Source organism: Sorex fumeus, unplaced genomic scaffold (genome assembly GCF_029834395.1).
Source record: "Sorex fumeus unplaced genomic scaffold, SorFum_2.1 ptg000014l, whole genome shotgun sequence".
In the NCBI taxonomy this organism is placed as follows: Eukaryota; Metazoa; Chordata; class Mammalia; order Eulipotyphla; family Soricidae; genus Sorex; species Sorex fumeus.
Genome location: NW_026606071.1, coordinates 25437757 through 25455860, shown reverse-complemented (window position 1 = coordinate 25455860; position 18104 = coordinate 25437757).

The window sequence follows — 18104 nt, the reverse complement described above, 5'->3', positions numbered from 1 at the left end:
TTTTTTTCTGCGAGAATAGACCAGCCTGGGAAGCCTGGCAGAGGTGAGGATTTCACTGCAGATGGAGCTCCTGTAGGCTGTTGTGAGTCCTAATCTGTCTGGCTAAGTCATGATGGCTGAACGTGAGTGTGATCCTGGTACCCACTCTGGTGGCTGTCTTCTACCTCTCACTCCCCCCCCCCCCCCCACACACACCCTGGCAACGATAACTTAGCCTTGCAAGCTGTGTCTGAGCCATATGAAAGTAATGGAGATTCTCAGGCAGGGGAGAGAATGCAAAATATTGGTGTGCAGACTTGGTTTGCAGGTGGTCCAGGTCTGATTCCCCGCACTGCATGATCCCCTGAGCACTGCCAGGTGTGGACCCCCTCCCCCTAGTGATGAAGAATCCTGGTGAACTGCAGGTTACTACTCCCAGCTTGCCTGACCACATGCTTGCTGATACCATGATTTTTCTAGTGGATGTGAAAAGCAGTTCAGATCAGAATATCTGGGTCAGCATAACATAATGTGCAGTAACTGACAAAATCTGCCCAAAACGTTTTTCAGTCAGTGTTCAGAATGTTCTCTTCCTAGTTCAAATACATTATTATACCAAAAGAATGGGAGAACACTTTTGAGTGTTCTCATGTAAATAAAATCTGGGTTGCATCAGTAGGTAGAAAGGGCGTTATGCAAGAAGAGCCCTCTGGGAAAAAGCAGTATGGCTTCCTTCCTCAAAGGTGCATAGTTTTTTCCACTAAGGTCACCCACACATCTTGAAACATCTTCTTGGGATCTCAAAGGTGGTTGAAAAGAAAACTCAGATCAAGTAATTGTCTTATAGGTAGACCTAAACGTGAAGCCACATATCAGTTGAGGAGAGCAACTGCTGAAATTTTTAATAGACAAAAGGATTTTTTTTGGGTCAAATTTGAATTAAAATATTCTTTTTCCAACTCATTTTTTCCTCATTTCTCTGATTGGGTTGCATTTGTCTTGATTATTTCATAGAGATAGATTTAGGCACACCCATTTAAAATTTTTAGACTGTATTCCTTTGAGTTCCTTTAGTATTTAAAAGTCCAAAATGCAATCAAAACATCACCACTTTCCCTGAAGAATCTTGACAGGGTGAGATTGACAACTGACTTTTCTTTTGTGAACACACACACACACACACACACACACACACACACACACAAATCCTGTTAGCCATTTCCTCATGGATTCTTCTTTCCCTGCAGTAAAATGCTCTGCAAAAGGCCACTTAACAAAGTCTTAGGTGCTCACTGTATTCCCCTCTCCACCCTATCCCTGTCACTCCCCCCATCATGAGACTGCCAACACACTACTGCATAATGGAAATCTCTCTTGACGACCAGGGATCATCTTTATCCCAGCTTCATAATCTGCAACAGGAAGGCATTTCCAATATCTTCTTTCTGGACGGTCTGATTCTCTTCTTGTCATTATACAAATCCTCTTCACCATTCTTTGAATGTCCTGTGTGTGCATATCCATAGAGGAGTAGATCCTCTTACTCTTATTACAACACTTGATTATACTTACTTTGCTCTATTATTCTCTAGCTTTTTTGTTTTGTTTTGTTTTCAGCATGGATTTATTTCATCCAGCTGGTTCTAAGAATAGGAGCCATATCTTCTAATTCTTCTTATGCCTCTAAATACCACTTTAGCACATTGAAGATGCCTTATAAATATGCTTCCCTAGGAACATCAGTTTTCTGGTCTTAGCTTCATTTGCATTTGTTTGCTTTTCCTTAAAAATATCACTCCAGGGCTAGAGAGATGGCTCAAAGGGTCGGAGTACATGCTTTGCATGCAGGAATCCCAGGTTTGATCCCTGGTACTGCACGGATTCCTTAACACTGCCAGGAGCAACTGCTGAGCATTGAGCTGGGAGTCGGCCCCCACCCCACTGGTTGTGGCTCCACAAATAAAAAAGTTCAAATTTATTTTTTATAATTGTTATTTATTGATTTTGGTTTTGGGAGCCACACCTGGTAGTGCTTAGGAGTTACTCTGGCTATGCACTGAGGAATTATTCTTGGTGGTGCTTAGAGTGCCATATGGCATGCTGGGGATCACACCAGGAGGACTGTGTGTAATGCAAGTGCACTACCTGCTGCACTATCTCTCTGGCCCTGTGATTAATAATTAATTGATTTACAAACCAACTTTGGGCTGAAGTGATAGTACAGTGGTAGGGTGTTTGCCTTGCACGTGGCCAACTTGACCAACTTGAATTTGATTCTTCCGCCCTTCTCGGAGAGCCCAGCAAGCTACTAGAGTATCTCGCCTGCTCGGCAAAGCCTGGCAAACTACCCATGACGTATTAGATATGACAAATATAGTAACAACAAGTCGCACAACAGAGACATTACTGGGCCCGCTCGAGCAAATCGATGAACAATGGGAGGACAGTGACAGTGACAGTGACAAACCAACTTCAAGTCTTTTATAAACACTTTTATAAAAAGTGTTTATATTCTTTTATTTAACTTGGGAGCGCTGGAGCAATAGCACAGAGGTAGGGCGTTTGCCTTGCAAGCGGCCAACATGGCCGACCCGAGTTCGATTTCTCCGCCTCTCTCGGAGAGCCCGGCAAGCTACCGAGAGTATCTCGCCCGCATGGCAGAGCCTGGCAAGCTCCCCATGACGTATTCGATATGCCAAACACAGTAACAACAAAGTCTCATAATGAAGACGTTACTGGGCCCGCTCGAGCAAATGGATGAACAACGGGAGGACCGTGACCGTGACCGGGTGCAGATTTACTGAAACTGGATTTGACTGAAAAGGAACTTCGGATGCCAGGGTCAATCCCCACTATATTCTTTTTTTTTTTTTTTTTTTGCTTTTTGGGTCACACCCGGCAATGCACAGGGGTTACTCCTGGCTCTGCACTCAGGAGTCACTCCTGGCGGTGCTCAGGGGACCATATGGGATGCTGGGAATCGAACCCGGGTCGTTCACGTGCAAGGCAAATGCCCTACCCGCTGTGCTATCTCTCCAGCCCCCAATCCCCACTATATTCTTATGTTTAATTTAACATCTCATTTGTGATTTTTTCCCAATCATTACTGTTTTAACTGGTGTATTCAGTAGGGTTTTTACCAAGAAACATTTGTTTTTGTTCCATGACTCCTCTTAATTTTCTGCCTCCTTGATCTTCTGGCTTTTCAGTTGACTTCAAAGTGTTAACAAATAGCCTCATTATGAGTATTAAATAGCACTACACAGTCTTATATAAGAATGTCAGTCACTCGTCTAAGTAAAATTTCTTCCCCTACATCCACGCTATTCTTTTTTCCTACCAACACACAGAGAAGATGCAATCCCTCAGTGTGGAGTTGCAGAAAGGTGTGACTAGTCTCACAATCTTCCACTTTTTTACTTTCTCGTCTCCTCTCATAAGATCAATGCTGATGAACTCTTCCAGAGTTGGACTGGCAAGTATGGGGGAGAGTTAACTAAAGAGAGATTTTCTAACTTGGTACAGTGTTCTCTGGGGCAGTGTGGCAGATACCCCAATACTGTTTTTTCTCTCAGGAGTGGATTTTATGAGATCTTTGTCCTATACAAGGAATGTATGACTTCTTGTGTCATGCTTTCAATGTTTTTCTCTGTTTACTGAATTTCTTTCTTTATTTTTTTTTTAATTTAAAGTATGCCATGAAATTTGTTTAGCTTTGTGAGATTTTATGCTCACAATATAAGACCAAACTTACTTCATCTGGGGTCCTACTACCCTGTAGAAATAGCCCTTTCAAGATGGCATCAGCCGTCTTGACATCCACATGATATCTTTATGTGATTATAGGATAAACCTAAGTTATTTTGCTGTGGGCTGGCGGAAGCACAGTTTGCTTCTCTCATCTTCCTCATTAACTTATACTTACTGGAGCGTAGCCATCTTGAAGAATTTACAAACCATTTGAAACGGAAACTGGATTTGACTGAAAACAAACTTCACCGGCCATGCCCCACTTTGTTCTTATGTTTAATTTCGCATCTTATTTGTCATTTCCCCCATCATTGCTGCTATAACTGGTTTATTCCATGTGTTCAACTGAGTTTGATTTAACCAAGAAACAATATTGGTATAATTTCTCTCACAGACTTATTCTTGCTCCATTCCCAAAAGCCACTCTTATGGACTAAAGGGCCCATATTTCTGCATCCATATGATTGTGTTGAGTCTTCTTCCAGTTGACTGGGTGCTTTGCGTGGTGTGGCAGAGAGGTAGAACACCTACTTTCCCTTTTATATTAGGCAGGGGCAGAGAAATCAACGGCATAAATTTCTCCAAAGGAATGTTTCTTTTGTGCCAGCAGGTTGTGAAAGTGGAGTCAAGTTCTCATGACAGGGTTTTTGTTACTTCCTAGCTAGTCCTGCAGGATGGCCCTTTGGATTATGCCATGTGCAGTTACTAGGTCTTGGCTCTGGTTCATTAGATGAGGTTCTGATTAGTATGTTTCATAATACAAAAAACTATTGGTAGGACAACACCAGGGTAATAATAGAGGAGTTTCCTTGCTTATCTTCCAAGGTGGACAATGACTAAGTCATATAGAGATATCATTGAGAGACTTTTATAACACAGAGTAGGGCTGAAGTAGATTGTAGCACAGTCTGCACTAAAATCTGCCAAAGGGATTCATGTGTCATTGGGCTGTGGAGGAGCCAGCATGATCCACAGAGGTTGGGACCCAGCAAAGAGAACAGAGAGAGAGCCACTCAGATACACTTTGCTACCCAACCACTTCTGATATGGGACCTCAGAGAGAGGGAGAATCAAGAGATATGTGATCATAAAACACTTGGCTTGTGACACTTGTGATAACAGCTATCCTGTTTCATTTCTCTTCCCCGTTCCAATGACAGCACCTACTTAGGATCAACAGAAGGCAGAAGAAATTAAAATAAAAATATATGAATAAAATAAACCACAATGCCACCTGCTGGAAAAGCTTAAGATCAACAGTTGATTCAAGTTGATTAATTTTTATTTTTAATTTTGAGCGACACCCAGTAATGTTCAGTGCTTATTTTTGGGTCTGTGCTCAAGAATTCCTGGGATTGAGGGCCCATATGAGGTGCTGGTGATCAAACTTGGGTCCTCTGGGCGCAATGCAAGCAGCCTACTTCCTATCATTGTGGCCCCATGACTATTTTTAAAAAGGAACAGTCCAGGGGAATTTAAAGTATCATAATGTACAGACAAAAATCATAAGAGATAACAACTTGACAACTCAACGGAATATGACATTGGAAGGAGAGACCAACTCTTCAGAATCTACTCTTATAAACAAGGAAGTTTCTCTGCCATCCAATAGACAGTTCAAAATGGCTATAATAAGGAAACCTAAGGAGTAAAATGAAACTTAGAAGAATAAGTCAAAATAATGCAAAGAAACGAAAAAAAAACCCCTAATAGAATAGATACAACAAAGTATGCACAAAAATAGAGTTAAATATGTAGTAGTTAGAAATTGAAGAATTGAAGTTGTAAGAGAAAAAATACTCAGTATATAACACACTCTATAAATGATATCACTAATACCATAGAGAATATGAAAATAGTCCTATGAAAGACTCAAGTATCTACAAATAACCCAAGTGTTTGAAGAGGAAAATAAAAAACAAACAACAAAAAAGAGCACAAAAAGACAAAACCTAACTAAAAACAAAACAAAACAAACAAACAAAAAAACAATCAAAAGGCCCCACTATGTCACTCCACTAGAAAAAGCAACATAATGATAATGGGAATCTCAGAAGAGATGGAAAGGAATTTAAAACTTAAAAAAAATAAATAAATGCTCCACCGGCCTTGATCCAGAGACTCAGCAGTGAATCCCAGAAGATAGCAGCTTGCTAGAGTCTCACTGGACTCCGTTCCAGGCCAATTTCACCCAGGCACCTCAGATGGAGTGTGTGTCCCAGCTCTGCCCACTCCAGATGAACCCCTCAGTGGCCACAAACTTTCATAAGAAAACCCCAGGTACACAGAAGCAGGTTTTGAAGACACCAGGCAACATGGCGGTAGAGAGGGTTGGTCCCTTCCTTTCTCCCTCCTCACCCCTTTGGGGTCCTGGCTGTCATGCCCACAAACTGCCTCTGGGCCATATTTAAGTGCGTCACTGGCCTTGATCCAGAGACTCACAAATCAATCTCAAAATGGATTAGCTCCCTACAGAGATGTCTTTAGATCCCAATCATTTCATATTTAGAATTCCAGGAGTGCATGGCCGCGTTTGTGGCCACGTGACTTCTCATGATATTCATAATAAGCAATAGAAAATAAATGATCTAGAATCTTCCTGTGGCAGGCAGAATTGAATGGTGGTGGGAAAATTTGAAATAATGGTGGTGGGAAGGTGTAATGGTGCTACGAAGGTGTAATGGTAGTGAGATTGCTGTTGAAATATTGAATGTAATCAATTAATGTGAACAACCTCATGAAAATAAAATCTAAAAATAAAATTTGAAAAATAGCTAAAAACTTCCCAAACTTAGGGTTGGAGAGATAGTTCAGTGGGTAGGATGATTGTCTTTCATGCCACTGACCTGAGTCTGATCCCAGGCATCTTATATGGACCCCTGAGCCCTGCCAAGAGTAATTTCTGAGTGCAGACCAGGAGTCAACCCTGAGCACCACTGGGTGTGACCCCCCCCCAAATCAAACCAAAACCAAACCAAAACTTCCCAAACTTGGGAAAGGAGCAGAAGATAGAAATAACAGAAGATATAAATCCACAAAGCTAATGAAATTTCCTGGATATCTAAATGTAAACAGATGTACACCACGATACACTAGTGAAACCATCAAGAGTTCAGACAAAGCAAGATTATGAGGGTGACTGGGAGGAAAACAAATGTAATTTAGAAAAGTGTTCTCATCTGACTTCATCAGACATTTTTCAGCACAAAGCTCTGTAGTCCAGAAGAAGGTGGAATGACATTTTTCAAATACTCAGAGATAAAAACTGCCAGCCAGGAATCCTATATCCTGTAAGACTCTCTTTTAATGTGAGAGAGAAATATAGGCCTTTCACAAATAAAAGCTGAAAGAATTTGCTGACATTTCACTATGATAAATGTTAAAAAGGTGTTCTGCCATCTAAAAATGAAAATAAAAGTGGGCACCACTGGTGCCCTAGTGGTACCACTGAGCCTGAGTAGCACAGTATTGCTGGTTTTGAGCCCTAGAACAGCTGTGCCTGCATCATGGGGTCAAGTATTGCTATGAGTGGCATCTGCTCGTTCTCTAGGACTCCTTGGGAGGTTCCCCCAAAAGGAAGTTTACAAATAATTGAACAAGAACAGAAGTAGACAGAATCAGAAAACAAAATTTAAAAAGTCAATAATAAACCCTCACACATCAGTAATCTCCCTAAACATAAATAACTCACCAATTTAAAGGTAAAGAGTGTTTGGATGAATTAAAAAGTAAAAGCAACTGCATGCTTCTTGTAAGAATCTTAAATAAACTATAAAGACAAACATAGACTTATGATAAAGAAATAAAAACTGGTATTCCTTGTCAAGGGAAAATTTTAAAAAGGTGAATACTGCTATATTTAAAACATAAAATATACTCAAAACTTTATTTTGCTAAAAAATGTAGCAAGAGACAAGACAAATCATTATATAGTGATAAAAGAATCAATATAATAGAAGGATATAATACTTGCTATTATATATGAAGCAATACAGCAGCACCAAAATATGCATAAAGCAAATGTTTATAGTTTAAAAGGGAGATATTGAGAAAAACACGGTAATAGTGGGACATTTAATTCCTCCACTTACACCAATGGACATATCTAGATGGAAAAATCAAGAAAAAAAATGAATGAATGACTTAAATATCAAACTGCATTATATGAACTTTGAGCCTGTGTGATGTAGAGTAGGTAGGGTGATTGCTTTACATGTAACCAACCCAAGTTCTATCCCCTGCACCCCATTTAGTCCCAAGCCCTATCAGTAGTGATTCTTGAGCACAGATCCAGGAAAAAGCCCTGTTAGGTGTGGCCCCCAAAACAAACAAACAGAAAAATAATTTAGTAAATATATATACAGAGCACAGCGGGTAGGGCGTTCGCCTTACAAGCGGCCAACATGGCTGACCCGAGTTCGATTCCTCCGCCCCTCTCGGAGAGCCCGGCAAGCTACCGAGAGTATTCGATATGCCAGACACAGTAACAACAAAGTCTCCAATGGAGACGTTACTGGGCCCGCTCGAGCAAATCGACGATCAACGGGAGGGCCTTTACCTTTTTACCTTTATATACAGAGCATTTTATCCCCAAACAATAAATATTCACTCTTTTTTTTGTTATATCTATTTATTGAATCACTGTGGGAAAAGTTACAAAGCTGTCAGCTTTAACTCTCGATCATACAATGATCAAACACTTTTCCCTTCACCAGTACTTATTTTTCACCACCAAGAACCCCAATATAACCCCATCCCACCCCTCCAAATGCTTGTGAGGCAGATGATTTCTACTTAACTCTCTCTCTCTACTTTGATTGCATTCATTATTTTGACAAAAGATGCACCATTATTGTTTAGAGTTTCCACCCAACAATCAGAACTGATGAAAAGGCATTGTGAAATAATTTGTTTTCTATAGCTATGCATATGGTTATGAGAACCATATGATATTGCATGGCCGCGATAGTGGCCGCACAATTTTGGATTTCTGATATTTTACTAATTAAGTCTGGAGGGATTTCTGCCAAGAGCCAGATAATTACGAGATTGGTTTCTGTGCCTCTGGAGCCTAACCATGCTGGAGAGATGCTCGTGGGGGGAAACTTGTGACCTCAGTAGGGCATGAAGGATGAGCCAGTACCGCCCCCCTTCCCACGAAGCTGCAGTTGCCCTGTCACCCACCGGCTCATACCTGGCTTTCCAATAAGTTCTGAGGTGGTGGCCACCTTGCTGCCTGGGGCGGGGTAGGGTGGGAGGCAGAAGGGAGAGACACCCTTTCCCTCTCGGGGAGGCATGGCATCATAGTTTAACGCATAGCTCATTCACTTTTCTGCCACAAGCTGCAGGGCTCTGCATTAAGTCCTTGTGCCTCTGGAGCCATGGCTGTGCCAGAGAGCAGCTCGTGGGGGGTAACTGGTGACCTCAGTAGGGCGTGAAGCTAGAATATTCACTCTTTTTATAAGCTTATGGAACATCTTCAAGGATATACCATATGTTAAACTATAAAATAAGTCAATAAACTCTTAAAGATTGGGATCATAGCAAGCATCATTTCAGTCATAACAATATGAATCTAAAAAATGTTACCTAAAAGAAGAATGAGGGGAAAACAACAAGCTGTGAAGAATAAACACAGGCAGTGAATAAAAATCATCTAAAGATGAATGCAAATGAAGACATGACTTATCAGAACCATTCTATGCAATTTAGATACAATTGCAACAAAAACTGTACCACAAAGGAAGCTAATAATACAGAGCCTAGGACAAAAGAAGAATCACGAATAAATAATCTAAGCTTACACATAAAGGACCTAGAAAAACATAAAAACACAAAACCAAAGGGGAGATATTAAGAACAACATAGTAATAGTGGGGCTTTTCTTTATTTATTTATTTGGCTTTTGGGGTCACACCCGGCAGTGCACAGAGATTACTCCTGGCGCATGCACTCAGGAATTACTCCTGGCGGTACTCAGGGGACCATATGGGATGATGAGGATCGAACCCGGGTTGGCCACGTGCAAAGCAAATGCCCTACCCACTGTGCTATCACTCCAGCCCCAATAGTGAGGCATTTAACTCCTCCATTTATACCAATGGTGATGTACCTAGATGGAAAAATCAAGAAAAAAATGAATGAATCACTTAAATATCAAATAAAATTATAGGATTGTTGGGCTTGGAGTGATGTAGATATTCTAGGAAGAGCATGTGGTGCCAGAATCAAACAGAGGAACTGCCCCAATCAAGAAAAGTGCTGTGCCACTGAGACACATCCATAGGCCATGAAGTGAGTTTTTTTCATGCTGAAGCGCTAGATTTATTTTTAGCATTCCCTGGTTCCCTCAGCACTACCAGGAGTGAATGCTGAAACCATGCTGGTAGTAAATGCCCCCACCTTTCCACCTAGCACCTAGGTGTGACTCAAAAACACACATATATACACACACACAGACAAGTGCACATGCACACATGCATAGACACATGAGTATTATCTGAAGCAACATGTAGATTCAATGCAGTCCCTATCAAAATGTGAATGTCATTGTTTATAGATGAGAATTAAAAATTGTGAAATTCACTTGCAATTCTAAACAACCTACAAATAACAAAAGCATTTCTGGAAAAAAAAAGGAACAGAAAATGGAGGAATTATACTCCTCAATGCCATACTATACTATACTATACTATAATAAAACAGCAGATATTGGATAAAAAAGACACATGGATTAATGGGACAGAATTAAGACACAAGTTAAACAGTATGTATATGATAGCTACTGATTTACAACAAAGAACCTAAGAGTATACAACAGAACAAGGAAGTTTATTCATGCATGCATGCATTCATGCAGTAGACTCAGATTTGATCCCTGGCACTATAGGAATCGCTCCTGAGCACAGAGCCAGGAATATCCCCTGAGCATTATCAGGGGTGATCCAACTTTCTCTGCACTTCAGCCCCACCAAAACAAAATGATGTTCAGGAAACTGATCAGCCACAGGTAAAAGATGAAACTAAACCACTAACACCATGCCAAAAATGATGTCAAAGTGGATTAAAAACCTGGATTTGAGACTTGATGCTATGAAGCATATGAAAAAATACGTGATATTCTGAATTTTGGTCTCAGAGATGCTGTTGGAGATGCCCACTGTGAAAGAAACAAAAGCAAACTACAATCACCAACAGAGCAAAAGAAACCCTATTAGTGCAAAAAGACATTCTCCTGAAGAATAAATATTTGCACATCATATACCCAACAAAGTGCTAATATCCTAATATGTAAAAAGAAAATGAATTTGATAGCAGAAAAATAAAACCTAATAAAAATGGCAGAATATCTAAACAGACACGTCTCCAAAGAAGACTTACAGATGGCTAATAGGGATTTGAAAGACATTCTCATTTTCTATTATATGGAAAATGCAAACCAAAACACAATGATATATCAGCTCACACCTTTGTGAATGGCTATTATCTGAAGAACAATAGGCAACCAATGCTGGAAAGGATGTCGAAACAAGTTGGGGCAAATAATATAAATAGAAGCTCTTCAAGCCTGTGTTGAACATGTAACTTACTTGCTTTCCCCTGTTTCTTTGCTTGCCTTTTCCCAGTAGAAACAAGTGTTCACTCTCATGTACGTCTCTCTTCTCTTCCCTCACATCTTTCTAAATAAGTTGCAACAAAAAACTTTTTTGCTTCACCAAAAAAGAAATTACAAATATAAATTCAATATGATCCACTTTTGAGTATTTACCCAAAAAATGCATAAGTATATTTTTGAAGAGATATATGCAAACCCATGTTTATTGCAGTATTTTTTAAAAATTTTTTTATTAGTGAAACACCATGAGGTACAGTTATAGACTTACAAATTTTTGTGCTTGGGTTTCAGTTATACAATGATCAAGTACCCATCCCTCCACCAGCACCCATCCTCCACCACCACGGGTCCCAACATCCCTCCCACCCCCCATCCCCCCATCCCACCCTGCCTCTGTGGCAGGGCATTCCCCCTTGTTCTCTCTCTCTTCTTTTGGGTCCTGTGTTTTGCAAGAGAGGCATTGAGTGGCAGTCATGTTTGGTCTATAGTCTACTTTCAGTATGCCTCTCCCACCTTGGGAGGATCCTCACAACACCCTTTATTTGGTGCTCTCTTCTCTATCTGAGCTTCCTTTTCCCCTAGCATGTGTGGCTGGCCTTCAAGTCATGGAGCAAAATTCCTGGTACTAATCTCAGCCACTCCTGGGTGTCAGTCTCCCATTTTGTTGCTTTATGTTCTCCAGATTAATGCAATCTTTCTGTGTCTATCCCGCTCTTTCTGACTCATTTCGCTTAACATGATACTTTCCATGTAGTACCACCTGTATGTAAATTTCATGACTTCATCTTTTCTAACAGCTACATAGTACTCCATTGTGTAAATGTACCAAAGTTTCTTTAACCAGTCATCTGTTCTCGGGCACTCAGGTATTTTCCAGATTCTGGCTATTGTAAAGAGTGTATTGCAGCAATTTTAATAGTAGTAAAAATTTGGAAATAACTTCAGTTGTTCAATAACACATAAATCAATCAAGCTGTATAATGAAATACAATTCATTTATAAAAAACAAGGTCATGGCCTGCCTTTAGCAACAATGTGGAGGGACCTAGAGTGTATTCTTAGTGAAGTTAGGGTAAAGGCAAGTATTATGTGATTTCACTCAAATATGATATAAACAGAGAAAGTGAGCAAACAGATGAGCTAAATAAACTTTTACACTCTAAGACCAATTAGTGGAAAGTGGGGAAGAAGTTTGGGTAAATGAATTCAGAGAGGGCACTGTATTGTTAAGGGTGAACTTAGAAATTTGGTCATGAACTTTATGTTGCACATGATATATTGACTTGTTAAAGCAAACTCCAGATATCTTAGATGCAAGGCACACACTGTATCGTTGTAATATATTCCTTCTCCCCTCATGTGTCTTTTGAGTTATCATGTTCTGCAAACATAATATAAATATTTTAGGCATATAATGTTACTGCATTAAACTTATACCCAAAGTGCCAATATTCCTCATTGTCTCTATGTCCCCTCTTGTTCTTCCTTAATCCCCAAACCTCCCTATTGGCAAAGTCATTTCTTTTGTATGAATCTCAGTGTTTGTTTTCTATTTTCTTCTCACCCTCTATTGGTTGAGATTATATGATTTTTTTTTTGCTCTTTTTGGGTCACCTGGAAATGCTCAGGGGAATTACTCCTGGCGGTGCTGGGGAGACCATATGGGATGCCAGGGATCGTACCCAGGTCGGCTGTGTGCAAGGCAAACACCCTACCTGCTGTACTATCGCTCATGCTCCTATTCTGTGATTTTTAATACTATGAATAATGATTTCTCATACACATAATTCCAACACCACATCCATCACCATGTACCCACCTCCCTCTCCCTCCAAATCCCATCACTAATCTCTTCCACCCCATCATCCACTAACTCAACTGTGTGGATCAGTTCATCTGTTTTGTTGGCTTTGACTCTTTTTTGTGTTATTTTCTGTGTATCTTTAAGTCCCACATATGATGAAGTTTGTTTTCATTGTTATTGTCTATTCCCTTGCTTTTTAAAAAATAGTTCCCACGCAAGGGACATCATTTGGTATTTGTCCTCCTCCTGACTTATCTTCTTGAACACAACACACACTAGCTCCATCCATTCATCATTATACAATTTTAAAAATACTCATCTATTATTAGGCACTTGATTTATTTCCAGAGGTTGACTGTTCTATGAACACCGGAATGCATAATCTTTTTTTTTAAATTTATTTATTTATTGAATCACCATGGGAAAGGTTACAAAGCTTTCAGGTTTAGGTCTCAGTCATGCAAATATCAAGCACATTTCCCTTTACCAAAACTTATTTTTTACCTTGAAGAACCCCAATAAAACCCCACCCCCCACCCCTCCCAGTCCCTGTGGGGCAGATGAATTCTAGTTAACACTCTATCTGCTTTTATTAGATTCATTGTTTCAATAAAAGATTCACCACTATTATTTAGAGTTTACCCCCCCCACCCCCAAATCAGACATGCTGACAAAGCATTGTGAAGTGATTTGCTTTCTATAGCTGGGTTCAAGAATTATATGTTGGTTTTGGATTTCTGCTATTTTACTTATTGACCCTGGAAGTATTTCTACTGAAAGTCAGATAGTTAAGAAATTGGTTTCTGTGCTCTGGAGTCGTGGCCGTGCTGGAGAGCCACTAGTGGGGGGCAACTGGTGGCCTCGGTAGGGCGTGAAGGGCGGACCGAAACGCCCCCCTTCCCATGAGGTTTTAGTTGCCCCCACTCCCCCGGCTCATACCTGCTGTCCACAAGGCTCCCATGCAGCCGCCATCTTTCTTTCCAGAGAGGAGAAGGCGACTGGGGCAACACCCTTTCCCCTCCGGACAGTCATGATGGCCTGGATTAACGCATAGTCCGTTCACTTTTCTGCTCCAAGCTGCTGGGTTCTGCATTAAGTCCTTGTGTTTCTGGGGCTGTGGCCATGCTCCAAACTTAACTATGATTTTCAGAGAGAAACGTTGGGTGGTTTACTTCCCATGGATCACTTTGTATATAGAGAGATGTTGCACGGCCGCATGAGCGGCCGCGCGGTTTTGAGGAAAAGTCCTAGTTCCTGCATACTCGAGCTGTGTTTGTAGAGGCTTCTGGTCACTGGGGTTCCATCTGGGGGAGGCGGGATGCGGTACCTACCCCATCTGGGGCTTCCCGATGATCTCGGCTCTTTTTGGAACCTGTTTTTTTTTTTTTCCTTCAGGATCTGTGGATCCCGCCCTCCATGTTGTCACACATTATCTTTTTGAATTAGCGATTTTTTTTTGGTTTTGGGATAGATGACAAGGAGTGGTGTTACTGGTAATTTGATAAGTATGTTTTAAATGTATTTACAACTTGATAAGTATATTTTCAATTTTTTGAGAAGTCTCCATATTGTTTCCCACTAAGGTTCAACTAGTTGACAGTGCCACCAACAATGAATGAGGGTTCTTTTTCAATACATGCATGTGTGTCTTTCCATGTTGATTTTTAATGATGCACACCTAAAATTTACATAATTTATAATGCAGTGTTATTTTAATAAAGGTAAAGGTAAAGGCCCTCCCGTTGATTGTCGATTTGCTCGAGCGGGCCCAGTAACGTCTCCATTGGAGACTTTGTTGTTACTGTGTTTGGCATATCGAATACTCTCGGTAGCTTGCCGGGCTCTCCGAGAGGGGCGGAGGAATCGAACTCGGGTCGGCCATGTTGGCCGCTTGTAAGGCGAACGCCCTACCCGCTGTGCAAGCAACTTATGACACCAAAGGTCTTATGTTTCTTTAATGAAAAATAAAGGATGAATACACCTTCTTTCAGTATTCATTTAAGATTCTTCTACATGATTAATTATAATGCTCTATTGCAATGTTGGTAATGTCACATTCCGAAACTGATGAAGATTAGGCAGCACTGCATGATGCTTGTAGATGAGATGAAGCAAGGCTTTTAGAAAGCACAAATGTTTGTTTTCTTGTAGCAGGCTTATTATCACTAAATTAAAAGCACATGATTAAAGAAATAGGAATTAGGTACTAGTTGAGATCAACTAATATGTTGACTAGTAGACTCCTCTGAATGGTTGAACAGTCAGTTCACCAGCTCTTTTCATTGAAACAGTATTTTATTGGGAGAAACTACTATCAAGTTAAATACATTATCTGTGATTCTTGATTTTAGAGATTCTAGTTTCTCACATTTCAAGATGTCTTAATGTTTAGAACTGGATTAGCAGCAAAGGTTGCTAAAACTAATTAGTTTTGTTATCTTGAAGCACTTTTTGGGGGGACTAGGTGGTATTATTTTTAAGTTGAGATTTTACTGGATACTTTTATTTAATATTTATTTTTTACTTTTTATTATTGCAGTTCAGGTAATCTGTTTATGGTAGCAATAGAATTTATGGTTTTGATTGATAGCTGTACCTCTCTGTTGCTGTTCTGCGGTGGTCACTGGCCCACTTGCGGTGACCCTTGTGTGTGCAGAGCTGATCACCATCCTTCTAGCTGGCTGACAGTGATGGACAAATGAAGGAATGTGGTCCTCCAGGCTGGTGGGTAAACAGTGGTTGTTTATTAAAGTTTCACAGCATTACTTACAGAGAAATCATGAAGGGTTGGGGTTAGCAATTACACACAGGTGTGTTGAACATTATCATAAGCAATAAACAGATGTAAAGCATTTTCTTCAGGGTAAGTTCTTCTAAGAGATACTCAAGGACAAAATCTCATCTAAGTGCTCAGCACTTTATATTCCTTCTAGGAGATTTGTCCAAGAGGGGAATTTTGTCTAAGGGTATATTGCTTTCTCCTTTCCTTAGCCAGTATCCATTTAAATATTCATCTTAAATTTACTTCTTAATAATGTTTTAGTCATTTTGAATGAACACAGAAAGCTTAATATATTAAGCTTAAAGGGTGGCTTTTCCTGGGGACATCTCACTATATATACAACACTATAGTCCTCAGGCCAGGTTGTCTTTCCTAACCCTAGCAGGATCCTTATTCAGTCACAACTTTTTTGGGACATGTCAGACTTTGTTCCATGTACGTGCTCTTAATTTATTATACTTCTTATGGCACTTAGCCTTTCTCTTTTAAATACCATGGTAGCTTATGGCTTGGCTTGACCTGGGTCCATCCAAGTCCCTTGCCAGAACCTCTGTTTTTGGGTGTTAAGAACAAAGGGCAACTGAGGCTTAAGTCAAGTAAATATGATGGATTCCCAGTAATAAATATTCAGGGTTATTTAACTCCTATGTTATAAAAGCATAGCATTAACTGTCTCTGCAGCTATACTAAAGGGATATTGCTCAAAAATTAACTATACAAAGGACACAAAGGAAAGAGAAAAGCAATATTTCATTTACATATACAAAATCCAGAGCTCTCAGAAGAATTTGACTTTAAAAGTTAGAGTCTGATTTGGGGATATTGTTGATTAATGGGTAGAGGGAGTAGAACACAAAGGCGAAGTTAAAGATAAACACAGAGAATTGGGAGTATCTGATGGAATTGGGTGTGCCTCGGGAGCACTGTGGTGTGAATAACTCAAGAAACCTAAGTTTCCTGCAGGAGGAGCAAGGACAAGTCAATGTTACTTCCTAAAATGCTTAGAATTATAATCCAACACCTCACCAACATCAAAGTGTCTAATATCTTCCACAAATGTCCTAGGTTTTCTTCTACTGTGTTTCTTCATTTCCTTTCACTTCCTTCTCCCTGCTCAGTGATGTCAGTTTCATGAGTCAAGGCCAAGGGCTTGTCATCAGTCAATACTATCTATTTCTTATTGAGTAATTGAAAAAGTCTATCAGACTTCTAATAGTTTGTAACATTTCGACCATGCACATTTACACTGGTGTGAATTAAAGGCCGGCTTGAAAAATGGTTACCAATTAAAAAAGTATTTAATTCAACATTCACACTCATTATAGTGTTTTGAGAACTTTCTCATTCACCATGTAATTCATAGAGCCTTTCATTTTATTATTTAATTTTGCTATACTTTCATTAATGGAGAGTTTAATGATCAGTAACTTTAATTAAGCAATCCAATACTAACATTTTTTTTCATTTCTGGTCATAAAATAAGTTACTATTTTCTTTAAATTATATATTATAAATTAATTTAACTTGACGGGTATTTAGTGTCTTATGATGTGTCGCGCGGCCGCAAGCGGCCGCGCGGGTCCGGAAAGCATCCTGGAGTATGGCGACGGCTGGGTAGTGGAAGTAGTGTCGAGAGTGGAAGTCTGCCAGTGGGATATTTATCTGGGTAGGGTGGGTCTCCTGTGCACAATTCGATCCCTGGGTGGTTGATGGAAGCAGACAGGGCAGGGTAGGGTGGGGCTCCTAATTAGAATCCCTTTGTCGCCTGTGGTGGTGGGAGCAAGCAGAGAAGCTCTGTCCCTGGGTCCGCCGAGCCTGGAGTCCAAGGTCTCAGAGAGTTCCGCTTACCTTGTTCTGTGGGTCTTCAGTTGTGCGTGGGTCTCGGCCGGAGCTGCCGCGCGGGTCCGGAAAGCGTCCTGGAGTGTGGCGACGGCTGGGTAGTGGAAGTAGTGTCAATTCCGTCTTCTGGAATTGTCGTACCATATTTGATAGGGTTCAAATATGGTAACACCTACAAGGGTGATTAGAGGTCACCCCAAAAGCCTCTATACCTCTCGGAAAGACTGGCAAGCTACCGAGAGTATTCCGCCCGCACGGAAGAGCCTGGCAAGCTATCCGCTGTGTATTCGATATGCCAAAACCAGTAACTACAACTGGTCTCATTCACCTGACCC